Source organism: Ochotona princeps, chromosome 2 (assembly GCF_030435755.1).
Source record: "Ochotona princeps isolate mOchPri1 chromosome 2, mOchPri1.hap1, whole genome shotgun sequence".
In the NCBI taxonomy this organism is placed as follows: Eukaryota; Metazoa; Chordata; class Mammalia; order Lagomorpha; family Ochotonidae; genus Ochotona; species Ochotona princeps.
The window spans coordinates 31134487-31147844 of NC_080833.1; the positions used below are offsets into that span (position 1 = coordinate 31134487).

General features: G+C 42.1%; 1 protein-coding gene and 1 pseudogene across 11 annotated transcripts in view; one reads left to right on the forward strand and one right to left on the reverse strand.

Moving 5' to 3' along the window:
- The window catches only part of NFYC (nuclear transcription factor Y subunit gamma), a 75766-nt gene that overhangs the window by 21048 nt on the left and 41360 nt on the right, over positions 1-13358 (forward strand). Inside the window, exon 1 of one of the 11 annotated variants that reach the window (XM_058679504.1) lies at positions 6131-6154. The exons of the other annotated variants lie outside the window; for them this stretch is intronic. The gene's annotated coding sequence lies outside the window, so the exon portion shown is untranslated. Of the gene's footprint in view, positions 1-6130; positions 6155-13358 lie in introns of those variants that run through there. 11 annotated transcript variants of the gene reach the window in all.
- LOC101517175 (ferritin light chain-like) lies at positions 7420-8281 on the reverse strand (annotated as a pseudogene).

Sequence of the window (13358 nt, forward strand, 5' to 3'; positions counted from 1 at the left end):
CTAATTTCCCATGTGTGCATGTGTTCATGTCTTTTCTGTGAAAACTCTAAAAATGTGCAAGTAAAATGTTACTTGGGCTGTGAGAATCTGGTAGGGGGAGACTGATGGAATCTCAGTGTTAGAATTGGAAGTGAAAAGTGTGAGCGGAGCACACAGTTCACAGCAGGGGGACCTTGATTCAGGAGTGAAGGCAGGCAGCTGGGTCAGGTGTTGTGCTCAGGGAGGACGGGCAAGGGCATTCCGGGCATGGGGAATAGCAGGACCGAGCTCCTCATTCAGAAAGGGCAGCTGGCCTACACTGCTTAGAGCATAAGGAGAGGAAAGGCCTGGAAAAAGAAGTTGGAGTTCCTTCACTGTCAGGCTAAGACATTTGAACATTCCCTCCCTTAACATTGGTGACCACAAAATTGTGGAGTAGCACACCAGTGTGACATTCTCGAGCTGAGGTTTTATGCAGTTTGTATATTTCCTTATATAGAATAAATTTTAACAGAAGGCACAAAATCATGAATAGTGCAGTCGCATATTAAAATCACAACCCTTATGGATTTTTAGGAGAGTTAATATGAGCAGTAATATAAACAACTAAGAACTGTAAAATAATCAGAAATTGTGTACTAGCTATTATCATCATCTTCATCTTTATTATTATTATAGAGAGGTCATTAGGACCTCAGTAGAATATGGAGGAAGTCAGGGGGTGTACGCTGTTGCACATATTACTGCGGAATTTAACAGTTGATTACAATTGAGGAACAAAAGAGAAAGCAGATGACTAGGGCGACTCCCATTTCAAGTCTGAATAACTGTTGCTTAGAAATGTTAGAAGGAGCACTTTTAGGAAAAGAAGAGAGAGTTTGGGTGTGTGGAATTTTGATTTTGCTTAGTTTTATACTTGGAGATGTCCAGCAGATAATTTATGCACACAGGACTGGAACTTTGGAGAAATACTAAAATCAGTAATGTGTATTTGGTATTTAAGTTCTTAGAGATTACAGCTGAGTCCAGGAGTTGGATAAAAAATATCAAAAGGGAGAATGAACAAAAGGATCAAACTTCATGTCAAAGATAGAAACAAAAAAGACCCATCCTGTAAAGTTGATAGAATTGGAAATGAGCATGGTAGAAGACTAGGTAAAAGTTTTGTGAACTTTTTGATTGTGTACACGTGTTATCTTAGCATGAATTCATGCTCTTTATTCTAAAATGCTAATTGTTCATTTTTGTATTTAGTTTGAAAACTAGAGAACAGAAACTGATACTGTGGCTTAGTGGTTTAAGCCTCTGCTTGTGATACCAACAACCCATTTGAGCTCTGATTCAAGTCCCGGCTTCTCTTTTTGTTTTTCCCTTAAACATTTATTTTTGTTTTATTGGAAACTTAGATATACAGAGAGGAGGAGAGACAGAGAGAAAGATCTTCTGTCCATTGATTCACTTCCCCTAGTGGCCAAAACAGCCAGAGCTGTGCGCCGATCCAAAGCCAGGAACTAGGAGCTGCTTCTGGGTCTCTCACGTGGGTGCAGGGTCCCAAGGCTTTGGGTCGTCCTGGACTGTTTTCCCAGGCTACAGCAGAGAGCTGGATGGGAAGCAGGACCGCCATGATTAGAACCAGTGTCCATATGGGATCATAGTGCATGCAAGGTGGGGACATTAGCCACTAGGCTACTGCGCAAGGCCCTCAAGTCCCGGCTTCTTCACACTGTCTTTTTTTTTTTTTTTTTTAAGATTTGCCTATTTTTATTGGAAAGTTAGATTTTACAGAGAGGAGAGTCGGAGAGGAGGATTTTCCATCTGCTGGTTCACTCCCCAAGTGGCCGCAATGGCCAGAGCTGAGCTAATCTGAAGCCAGGAGCTTCTTATGGGTCTCCCATGTGGGTACAGGGTCCCAAGATTTTGTGGACATCCTCGACTACTTTCCCAGGCCACAAGCAGGGGGCTGGAAGGGAAGAGGAGCAGCTGGAATATGAACTGGCACCCATATGTGATCCTGGCATGTGCAAAGCAAGGACTTTAGCCACTAGGCTACTGTGCTGGGCCTGGCTTCTTCACTTCTATTCTAGCTCCCTGCTACTGCAACTGGGAAGGCAGTGGAGGATGGCATAAGTGCTTGGGTCCCTGCCACTCCCTGGGAGATTTGTATGGAGTTCCAGGCTCCTGGCTTCAACCTGGGCAAACACTGACCCTTGCAGCCCTTTGGGGAGTAAAGCAGCTAATGAAGTTACCTTTCTCTGTCTCTTTCAACTCTTATTTTCTCTTTAAATGTGCATTTCAAATAAATAGTAAATAAACCTGATTTTTAAAAAGCACTAGAGTTTATTACTCCCTGTTTAGGCAAGCATCAGAAAATACAGATCTCACTGTTAGCCAACATATTTTGAATATCACGCATGTACCGTACCTGTTCTTGTGACAAGTTGAAGGGAGTGAGGCCATCAGTATCAGCTCATAGGTTAAATATTCAAGAAACTATTTTTAACATTTTCTCTGTTTTCCATAATATGTGAAAATTAGTGATACTGCAACAGCAGGTTAAAAAATGCTTGGGACAGCTGCACCCCATATCCAAGTTTCAATCTGAACCCTGGCTACTCTGCTTCCTACTAATGCATCGTGGAAGGCTGCAGGTGAATGCTCCAGTGCATGGTTCCCTGCTACCCACATGGGTGACTCACATGGAGTTCTGGGCTCCTGGATTCCACTTGATCCATTCCTCACTGTTGCAGACATTCAGGGTGTGAGCCACTGGATGGAAGGTATCGATGTATCTCTTCATATACACATAACCTGTCTTCATTCGCTGTAGAGACTAGCTTTTGTTCTCGGAGTTGCATTGGCCTTAACTCTTACTGGCGTTAGCTTTGTCAAGTTTCAGATGGCAGCATCTTACATGAAGCCAAGCAAAAATTCATATATAGGAGTTGGGCACCATTTGTCTAGCCAGTAATTGATAGCTGCATGATCATGATGCGTAACTAAGCAGCACATACAAATACCAGAATTGTAACTGTTTAGCAGAATTTTAGGGCAAAGCACTTTATAATTAGTTTCTAGGCTAAGCTTTATTGTAATCATCCTTAATCTAAAGCAAAGGCACTTCTTTTCACTAGAAAAATAGTGGTAAATTTCCAACTACCTTATCTATTTACTTTTCCATTTAAAATTAAAAAAAAATTTTAATTTGAAAGACAGTTACACAGAGAGGAGAGACAGAGAAGGTGATCTTCCATCAGTTCGTTCATTCCCCAAATGACTACAGTGGCTGGAGTTGGGTCTCCCATATAGGTGCAGGGATCTAAGGACTTGACTCATCCTCCGCTGTCCCAGTCCATTGAGCAGTGGGCTGGATTGGAAGTGGAACAGCCAAGACATGAACTGGTGCCTGTGTGGGAAGCCAGCACCGTAGGCCAAGGATTAACCAGCATGCTGTCCCAGTCTACTTGATTTTAGGTATTCTAAATTTCATGATTCGTTTCCTTGTGGTGATTAACTGGTGAGCTGCCCATGAAATTACTCTTTGAAGGTGGGTAAGCAATGTAATATAGTGTTTATATGAAGCATAGTATCTTATAATTAATGAAGTGATTTCACACTCATTTTCTTACTTGGTGTTTGCCTATTGTAGGAAGGACAGAAGATTATTATCCCTGTTTTGGGGATACAGAAACAGGAGGGAGGTCTAATGATATATTCCCTGTACTCATTGCCTTGTGCCTTGTTGTTGTGTATTTTAATACACAACATCTGAAGCGGTGTCCATCTTATTTATGGGACTAACCCCTCCTCCCACCTTCCCTTTTCCTGTACTTGCTCCTCCCCTAAAAGGCATACGGTAAACAAGATAGGGATGGGCATTTGGCTTACAGATGAAGACACCACTTGGGACACCTACAGAGTTGCAGCTCTGCCTTTTTCTTTTTTTTTTAAGTTTATTTATTTTTAGTAGAAAGGCAGGTTTACAGAGAGCAGGAGAGACAGAAAGATCTTCCATCCACTGATTCACTCTCCAAATAGCCACAATGGCTGGAACTCATATGATCCAAAGCCAAAAGCCTCTTCTAGGTCTCCCATGTGGGTGCAGTGTCCCAAGGCCTTTGGCTGTCCTCCACTTGATTTTCCAGGCCACAAGCAGGGAGCTGGATTGTAGGTGGAGCACCTGGGATATGAACTGGCATCCAGCCCTGCTTCTAATGCCATTTTTCACTAATGTGCACTAAGGGAGGCTGTAGAGGATTGTTGAAGTACTTGGGTCCCTGTTACATGGGAGAAGTGGATGAGGTTCTGGCTTTGACTTGGCCCAGTCCCAGCCATTGTGGACATTTGGGGAGAGAACCAGAAAATGCAAAGTACTCTCTGTGTCTGTTTCTTTCTCTTTCAAGTAAGTAAAACTAAAAAAAGAAAAAAAAATTTAAGTCTTATTTATTCAAAGCAGTGATAGTGAGGGGCAAGAGGGAGAGCTCCCATCACCTGGTTTGTTTTCCAGATTCCTACTACAGGGCAAGTTGGACACCTCTTTTACTGCCTCCCAGGTTGTGTATTAAAAGTAAATTGAATCTGAATCTGAAGTGCACAGTGACCAAGTCAGAGCAGGCACTCTGACATAGGATGCGGGCGTCATGAGTAGTGGCTTACCCTCCTACTGTGCCATCGCACTCATCCCAAAGTAAGTTTTGAGAAAAGAAAATCAGTTTCCCCAGATTTTTCATAGAATGTTAGTACTTAACAATTTAAACTGGAAAAGAAATAGATTGAATTATTTTTAAAGTTTTCATTTTAAAAAATGAAAAGCCTTTTTTTAGGATAAAGTGCAATGAAAGTACATGTTACTGAATACTCTCATGGTTTTGAAAAATTTTTTTTCATGAATCTTAAATTCACTAAAGTAAAGTGAGTTGAAGGATCTTATGTGATATATATTAGATAATTCCCAAGTTTGGGTTCTTGAGTTGAACCATGAGTTGGTACTTTTAATGGAGTCATGGTGTTCTTTTTTTTTTTTTTTTAAAGATTTATTATTTTTTTATTGGAAAGGCGGATATATATAGAGAGGAGGAGAGACAGAGAGGAAGATCCTCCATCCGATGATTCACTCCCCAAGTGAGCCACAATGGGCCGGTGCGTGCTGATCCGATGCCGGGAACCTGGAACCTCTTCCAGGTCTCCCACGCGAGTGCAGGGTCCCAAAGCTTTGGGCCGTCCTCGACTGCATTCCCAGGCCACAAGCAGGGAGCTGGACGGGAAGTGGAGCCACCGGGACCAGAACCGGCGCCCATATGGGATCCCGGGCGCTTCCAAGGCAAGGACTTAGCCGCTAGGCCACGCCGCTGGGCCCCGGTCATGGTGTTCTTAAATAATCATTGCTTTAGATTTTCTAGCTCGGATTTATGATCCTTAGAACAAAGGAATTCTGATTTTTTGGAGTGATGGCTTCCTAATTAGAGTAGCATTATTACCTTGATCACAGTGTAGCAACAGCTTTAGTTTTGACGTACCTTGTAAAAATTAGCTTGATAACTGAAATTTAGTTTGATGTACCTCTAAGCATGCATCTCCAACAAGGGTAAGGTTTTTCTTCTGAACTACAGTGAAAAGAGGAAAAAAGTAGTGACTCACCTGTTCGAAGGCACGCAATCATTGTCCGTTCCCCACCACCACTACACACAGTGAACTTTCCATATTCCTGTTGGTTGGTGACCGTGTGGTCTAGTCTTACTGCTTGCTGACAACTGTAATTTAACAATGCTTAACACTTTAGGCTTTCTTGTTTATGCTTTCTGCTTTTGAAATGTATGAGAATATGGCATTTTGACAGTTTCAAGCATGTTTTCAAGGGGAAGTACAGTAAAACTAAAGGTAAAAGCTTTGGTGGATTTATGTTCTAGGCTCTGAAAACCAATAGGTTCTCTGTTGGGTTACCAGTTGAAAGGAAGAGAAAACATTTGATGAAAGAACTCTGTATTAGAAGATAGGCTTTTAGTTTCAGCTGTGGCATGTACTTGCTTTGTGACCTTGGCTAGGTCCTTAGTGTCTATGGATAAAACATCTAACTGTAATATGCTTTTTTTTTGTCTCTGCTGCCTGTCTTCTGTGTTCATTGCCAAAAACAAATGAGAAAATGAGAAGATACTCTAAAAAGTGTAAAGTGTGTACAAATGTGATTAGCATAACCATCTCACTTATATTACACTCTTTGAAGTGGTCTTTACATTTTCCATTCCTGACAGCTGTATACATGGAAAGGGAAGATTTAAGGTTTAATTGGCTTGGAAGTTTTGTTTATTTTCATGCTCTTTTTCTTTCTTTTTGGAACATTTCAGTCAACGATAAGACACTGAGCATAGGGCAGGCAGAGTTCACGGTGTGTCTGTGAGTCAGCAGGATCCAGGGCCAAATCAAGGCAGCCAGGCTCTTATTGACATTCTTGTGACACCCTCCGGGTTTTTAATTCAGAATTCTTTGCTCCCTGCTCTCCCTGGTTCTTAGACCAGCACAATATTCCATTTTTTCCAGTGGAGCCTATGATTAGAGAATTACCTGCATTTATCTGCATTTTCTAAAATAGAACAGCTCTCTCTCCAGCCTTGTTCTTTTTGACTTTTGCATTGGACTACTACACAGAGGTTACTACACAACTGAACCCAAATACTTCAGAAGGAATTTCTTCATATGTGAATTTGTTAGGGTCTACAGTGAACTCAAGGATATTTAGTTCTTACATGCTTTTTTAAAAAAGAAAGGTCTTAAGAAGCTTCTGAATTTGTTCTTTGAGTAAATGTGTATTGAATCCTCACTGTGTGCAAGATGTGTTTGCCTCCAGGATGTACCAACACAAAAAAATAATTATGCAAGACCTGGGAAGGTGATAGGAGTGTTGAAATTTTAGGCTTAAAAATAAAAACTTTGAGAATTCTAATTGTAGATTTGATGATATACTGAAATTTTTTCTGAGGACAGAAGGAGAGCCATTCACTTACCACAGACTGGTGAGTGTTTATATTTAACTTACATCTCCTTACCTTAAATTTTGGTTCAGTCTAGGAGTTGGTCTCAGAATTCCTGCCTTCCTGAACATGTTTCCTTTACTCCAGGATCTTGGGTAGAAATGAGTCAGCTAGAGCTAAAAATCATCTTTTTCTTGGGTGCTGAAACGAGGAAGGGTCAAGTGACATGGAGCACTGCCGAGACTAAGGTTCCTCTGCCATCTAGCAGAGATAAAAGAACTCCTGAGAGACAAACAGCCACATACTCCTAATTTATAGAAGTTCAGGGTATTCCTGTTTAAATGTTTCTGGATTAGTCTGAAGTGAAAACCTGTATAGCTACTGGTCATTGACATTCCAAGGGATTTAAATTTGAGGCATTTGTAGTCATTTTACTTTGAAACTGGTACTTTTTTTTTTTTTTTGGGCAGCAAAAAAACTTTTATTTCCATTTGGTCCACTGTTTAAGAGAGGGCTCTGGGGGCTGTTAACAAGCTGCTTTGTGGCTGGAGGGGATGGTTAGGCACAAATTGGGATACCAGAGATGCAGGGGAACCCAGTGGCTACTGGGCTAGGCCGCCCCTAGTCGTGCTTCAGAGTGAGCCTTTCGAAGAGGCACTCGCCCAGGCCAGCCTGGGCTCCCTGGCGGGGCTGCCACTCTGTGGATGTTGGTCAGATGGTCACCCATCTTGAGGAGTTTCACCTCTTCGTCAAGGAAGTGGTTCTCCAGGAAGTCACAGAGATGAGGGTCTGTGTGGGCAGAACCCAAGGCAATGCAGTTCCAGAATGGCCTGGTTCAGGTTCTCCAGACCCAAGGCGGCTTCCAAGGCATCCTAGGTTTTGCCCCACTCATCTTGAGGTGGCTTCTGCACATCGTGGAACAGGGCGCGGCTGCCACTTTGGTTTTGCATCTTCAAAAGACGCTCGGTGCCCTCAAGCTTTTCATCTGCCAATTTGTGGAAGAAGTGGCCCATGCCCTCCAGAGCCACATTATCGTGATCGAAACAGTAGCCCAGAGAGAGGTAGGTGTAGGAGGCCCGCAGGTGCAGATTGACCAGGTGGTTGACCGCAGCCTCCACCTCGGTGGAATAATTCTGATGAATCTGGGAGGTCATGGTTGTTCAGCGATCAAGGAGATGACCCCAAAAAACGGTGTTGGAGGAGGTGGAGATGGCCGACAGGTGGTCCCGGAGGTTGTAAACTGGAGGAGAGATGGGAAGGTGGTTGAAGTCAGTGAAAGAGAGTCCCGGGGCCTGTTCTGTTCAAACACTGTTGAAGCAAGACACAGGTCCACGGGTCTCCCGGCGTGTTGCTCACATTTGTTCTTAATTAATAATTCAAGTTTTAAAATCATTTATAAAAGAGATGAGGTAAGAGCTTTATCTGCTTTAATATATATTTGCGTTTATATGAAAATCTTTAAAAAAAAAAAAGTGTTGAAAGCAAAGTAAGTAGTCCAAATTAGGAAGAGAAAGAAGCTAGCTAGCTGAGTCACTTACTACAGTACATAATGGGAATTGCTCTTTAGTCTCAGTGCTGCATCTGGGACTATTGAGGCCGATTTGGGTTTCCTGCCTAGCTCTGACAGATGATGATATAATACCATCTGGCATTGGTATGGAGTTTGAGTTTTTTAAGCTTTCTAACTTGTGTATTCCCATTTGTGTGTTGTGATCACCCTATAAGGTGCTTCTTACTGTAGACTAACAGGGTCCCCAAGAAGTTAAATGATTTTCCCAGGATTGTAAATGGACAACAACTTAAGGTATCCAAAGAGCCAGAACCCCCGGGTCCAGTACATTTTCTTTCAGTTTTACCTTGTGCTTTAGTGCACCCACTGTTTGCAACTGGGTATTCATTAGATACTTCTGACCTACCTACAGGCTTGCACAGGGAAAGGATAAGAAGGATAAGAAGAGTGACAGAGCATGGAAACAATGACAGAGAAAGAAGAAAACACTTACATGTTAGGAGATAGCAATGCTGTCTACATCTGCTTTGTGACAAAGATCTGTGAACAAATGGTTAAAATTCTCCTGATAAGAGTTTGAGTTAGTATTCTAAGACAGGTCTGCTCATTTTTCTGAACAGTCTGTGTTTAAATATACTATATATATACACACACACATATATATGCCATCTTAAAACAATTTAAACACTGGAAATAAACTAATAAGTCAAGATTATAATTTATAATTTTAGAGCTTTAAAATTTTTTTAAAGTTTATTTATTTAAATGACTTAGTGATAGGGAGGTGTGGGTAAGGAAGGAAAGGGGAAAGAGAGATACCAACCTGTCATCCCCTGGTTTACATCCCAGATAGTCATAACAGCCGGGCAAAAGCCAGAGGCCTAGAATTCCACTCAGGTCTCTAATGTGGGTACAGGCTCAGTAGTAGGGCTCTGGATAGGAAATGGAGCAGCATGGAATTGAATTGGCCTCTTACAGGACTGATGTCTCAGGTAGCAGTTTATCCCACTGTTTGCATTTAAGTTTTATTTGTTTATTTTGGAGTCAGAGACTGACACACACATACAAATCTCCCATCTATAGGATGTTTCCCCAAAAACCCCCAGTGGCTTAGACTGGGCCTGGGCCTGGCCTGGCCTGGCCTTGGCCCTGGCCCTGGCCCTGGCCAAAACTAAGAGCTAAGAACTCATTCCAGGTCTCCCACATAGGTGGCAGAAACTCCATCATTAGAGCCATCACCACTGTCTAGGATCCACCTGTCAGGAATCTGAAGTCAGGAGCTGCTTATTGAACCAAGGGACTCTCTGATAAGGGATGTGGGTATCTTAACAACTAGGCCAAACACTTGACCCACTTTAACGTTTCTGATTCCACCATCTACTAAGGAAGCAACAATTTAGGCTACCAAATTTTTCACTAAAATTTACCTTTGTATAGTATATATATTAGTATGTAAAGAACTGGAAGAAGGCCCAGTGCCATAGCCTAGTGGCTAAAGGCTCTGCCTTGCATGTGCTGAGATCCCGTATGGGTGCTGGTTCATATTCTGGCTGCTCCACTTCCCATCCAGATCCTTGTTTATGGCCTATGAAAGCAGTTGAGGATGGCCCAAAGCCTTGGGACCCTGCACCGGTGTGGGAGACCCGGAGGAAGCTCCTGGCTCCTGGCTTCAGATCAGCTCACCTCCTGGTTTCAGATCAGCTCAGCGGCCACTTGGGGAGTGAATCAGTGGATGGAAGATCTTCTTCTCTCTCTCCTTCTCCCTGTAGATCTAACTTTCCAATAAAAATAAATAAATCTTAAAAAAATAAAAACTGGAGGAGATGGATTAGTGCTATGGATTAAACCACTGTCTACAGTGCTAGCATCCGATATGGATACTGGTTAGAGTCCTTCTGATCTAGGGTCTTGCACGCACTTCCGCTTCTAGCTGTTGCAGCCATTTGGGGAGTGAATTAATGCATGTAAAACTTCTCTCTGTCTCTCTCTCCCTACCCCCTCACTCTCTGTAACTGTGCCTTTCAAATACATAAATAAAAAAAATACAAGTGGAGAGAATTGAGTAAGCTCCAAACATACACACGCTGAGTAAATAGAGAAGCTAATTGCCTGGAGTAATGCATTGTGTTCCATAAAATTGTAAGGTATTGCACATTAATAAAAAAAATTTGAATTAAAGATATGCAGTCCTTAACGTTATGTATAAAATTGGATTAATATTGATAAATTCATCTTTAGCTATGTTTAGGTCGAATGAAAGTAATGTATGTGGCAAATAGTTACCAAACTCTCTAAGTTGACGTATTTGATGTATTCTTCAAGAATCACATTTCTCCTGCAAGCACACTCACTCACACTCAAACTCTCTCGCGCGCGTTCTCTCTCTCTCTCTCTCTCTCTCACACACACACACACACACACACACACACACACGCAAAATCCTACCAGACATGAGCAGACAGTTGGGTTTGAATCTTAGATACCCGGTAAGCATAATGGCTCTTTGTTCTGGGATACAACTTAGCGTAGGCTGCAGGCAGTTCTTATTTTCAACTCATGTCAGAATTGGCTTTCAGGATGAGGCTTGAAAAACCAGTTAATCTCCATTCTTCTGCAGGAATTTATTTACTCCCATCAAGGTAGAAGGTCAAGGATATTAACAAAATATCTCTGTGGGGCTGACAGGGGCTGGCCCAGTTCCCTCTGCATGGAGGCTGAAGAGGGAGCCATGCAATAGGTAACAGTCTAGGGCAGGCTTCTCAGCCTTTCCGTGCTCAGATTCTCTGTCAGGAAGCAAGGGGTAAATAAAGTTCCTGACAATGCCTTACAACTCTGCCCTGAATATTGTCTCGTTTTTTAATTAAAGGGCCAGGCTTTGGTTTCTGTTGTATAACTCTTCAACTGAGTATAAAAGTCGCCATGGACAACTTGAACTAATAAGGGTGCTGTGTTTCAGTGAGTGAAACTTTCCCTGCAGAAACAGGCTGCAGGTCAGCTTTGCCTGTGGGCTGCCATTTTCAGACCTTTGCTTTAGAATACTTCACTGTTTGGTTCTTTTTCTGTGTAATACAAAATACTGGTAGTGCTTTATTGCTGAAATATAGGCAAGAATGTTTTGTTTGAGCATTAGTGAAATAATGGGAACGTTTGTGAAGATGTTGCGTGCCTTTTTTCCCCCAAAGATTTATTTGTTTTTGAAAGACAGGATTATAAAGAGATCTTTATTTGCTGCTTTACTCCGCTAATGGCTGCAGTGGACAGAGCTGAGCTGGTTTTAAATCAGGAACCAGCAGCTTCTTCTGATTTTCTCAAGGATGTGAGCCATCTTCTGCTGCTTTCCCAGGCTATTAGCAGGGAACTGAATTGGAAATAGAGCAACCAGTACTCAAACCAGCTGCCATTTGGGATGCTAAAGCCGTAGGCAGAGGCTTAACCTGTTTTACCTCGGCACCAGTCCTGGCATACCATTTTCTGTTCCACATTGCACATTTGAAAATATTTTGTTCCTGCCTTTGTATTACTTTAATTGCTGATACCGGTTACTGTGATGCTTTTTTGTTGTTGTTGTTTTGCATGTTTACCACAACCATATTGTATTGGCCAACCCTTGTTTAAGCATGTGACAGCAGATGGGAAACAGAAGCAATATTTGTTGTTGGAGAGAAAGTGGTTCTGCTGCCAGTTTGAAAATACTTTCTTATAATGTTGTTACATATACGGCATGGAATACTACTAAGACGTAAAAAAGAATGAACTCTTGTCTTTTGCAACTAAATGGGTGCAGTTGGAAATTGTTGTTTAGTGAAACAAGCCAGTCCCATAAAGACTGCTTTCCCAGGTCACAAGCAGGGAATTGGATGGGAAGTGGGGCCACTGGGACATGAACGGTACACATATAGGATCTGGCATGTGCAAGGTAAGGACTTTAGCTACAAGGCTACTGTGCTGGGCCAACCCCTGACATATTTAATACCCATTACTCCAGGAGTGGTTGAGTGAATAATCTAAGACTACTAGCAAATAGGCAGCAGGTCAGTGTACAGACGTAGGCCTTTTCTTTTCCAGAGCAGTGCTGTTTTTCTCTTGAAATTGTCAATCAGAGATTGTCTTTGTTATGGAGAACATAAGCTTCCTTATGGTCTGACATGCCTTCTAGCCATTTTGATTGATAATGGCATATGTTTTAAGGTCCATCTGTATAAACATTGTAGCCAAATTGTCTGTTGGTGGAATTGTTTTGTTTTAGAATTGCTTTGTTTTGAAAGTCTCAGTCCTTAAATTTAGTTTTCACTTTTCTTTGTAGTTTGGAAGAATATCTAAAATAAGCACAGATTAACTTAAGTCCTAGCCCCTTTTATTCCACATCCATCTGTTTATTCCTATTTTCATTCCTCCCTTTTAAATCTCTCACATTTTTAAAGGTTTATTTTATTTTTATTTGAAAGAGCTACAGAGAGAAGGAGAGGGGGAGAGAGAAATGTTTCATATGCTGGCTCACTCCCAGAATGACTGCAACTGCTGAAGCCAAGCCAGTCTAAAGCTGGGAGCCGTGGGCTCCCTGCAGACCCCCAACGTGGGTGCAAGGGCCCAAGGACATGGGCCATCCTCCGCTGCTTTCCCAGGATATAAGTAGGGAGCTGGATTGGAAGTGGAGCAGCCTAACACTCTCAAACCAACTGATTCAGATGAAGAAACCTGGAACTAATTTCAGTAAATACCTGAGCAGTGTTGGAACAAAATTCTGGCAACAGCACTGCATGTGGGGCAAAACAATAGCACATGATCTTATGACAAAGGAAGACATGATCAGAATGAAGGTCATAAAGGAGAGTGAAGAATGTATGTGCTTTGAACATTGGCAGGTACCTGTTGACATAACGTGCTAGATGTTGAAAGAACAGAAATGT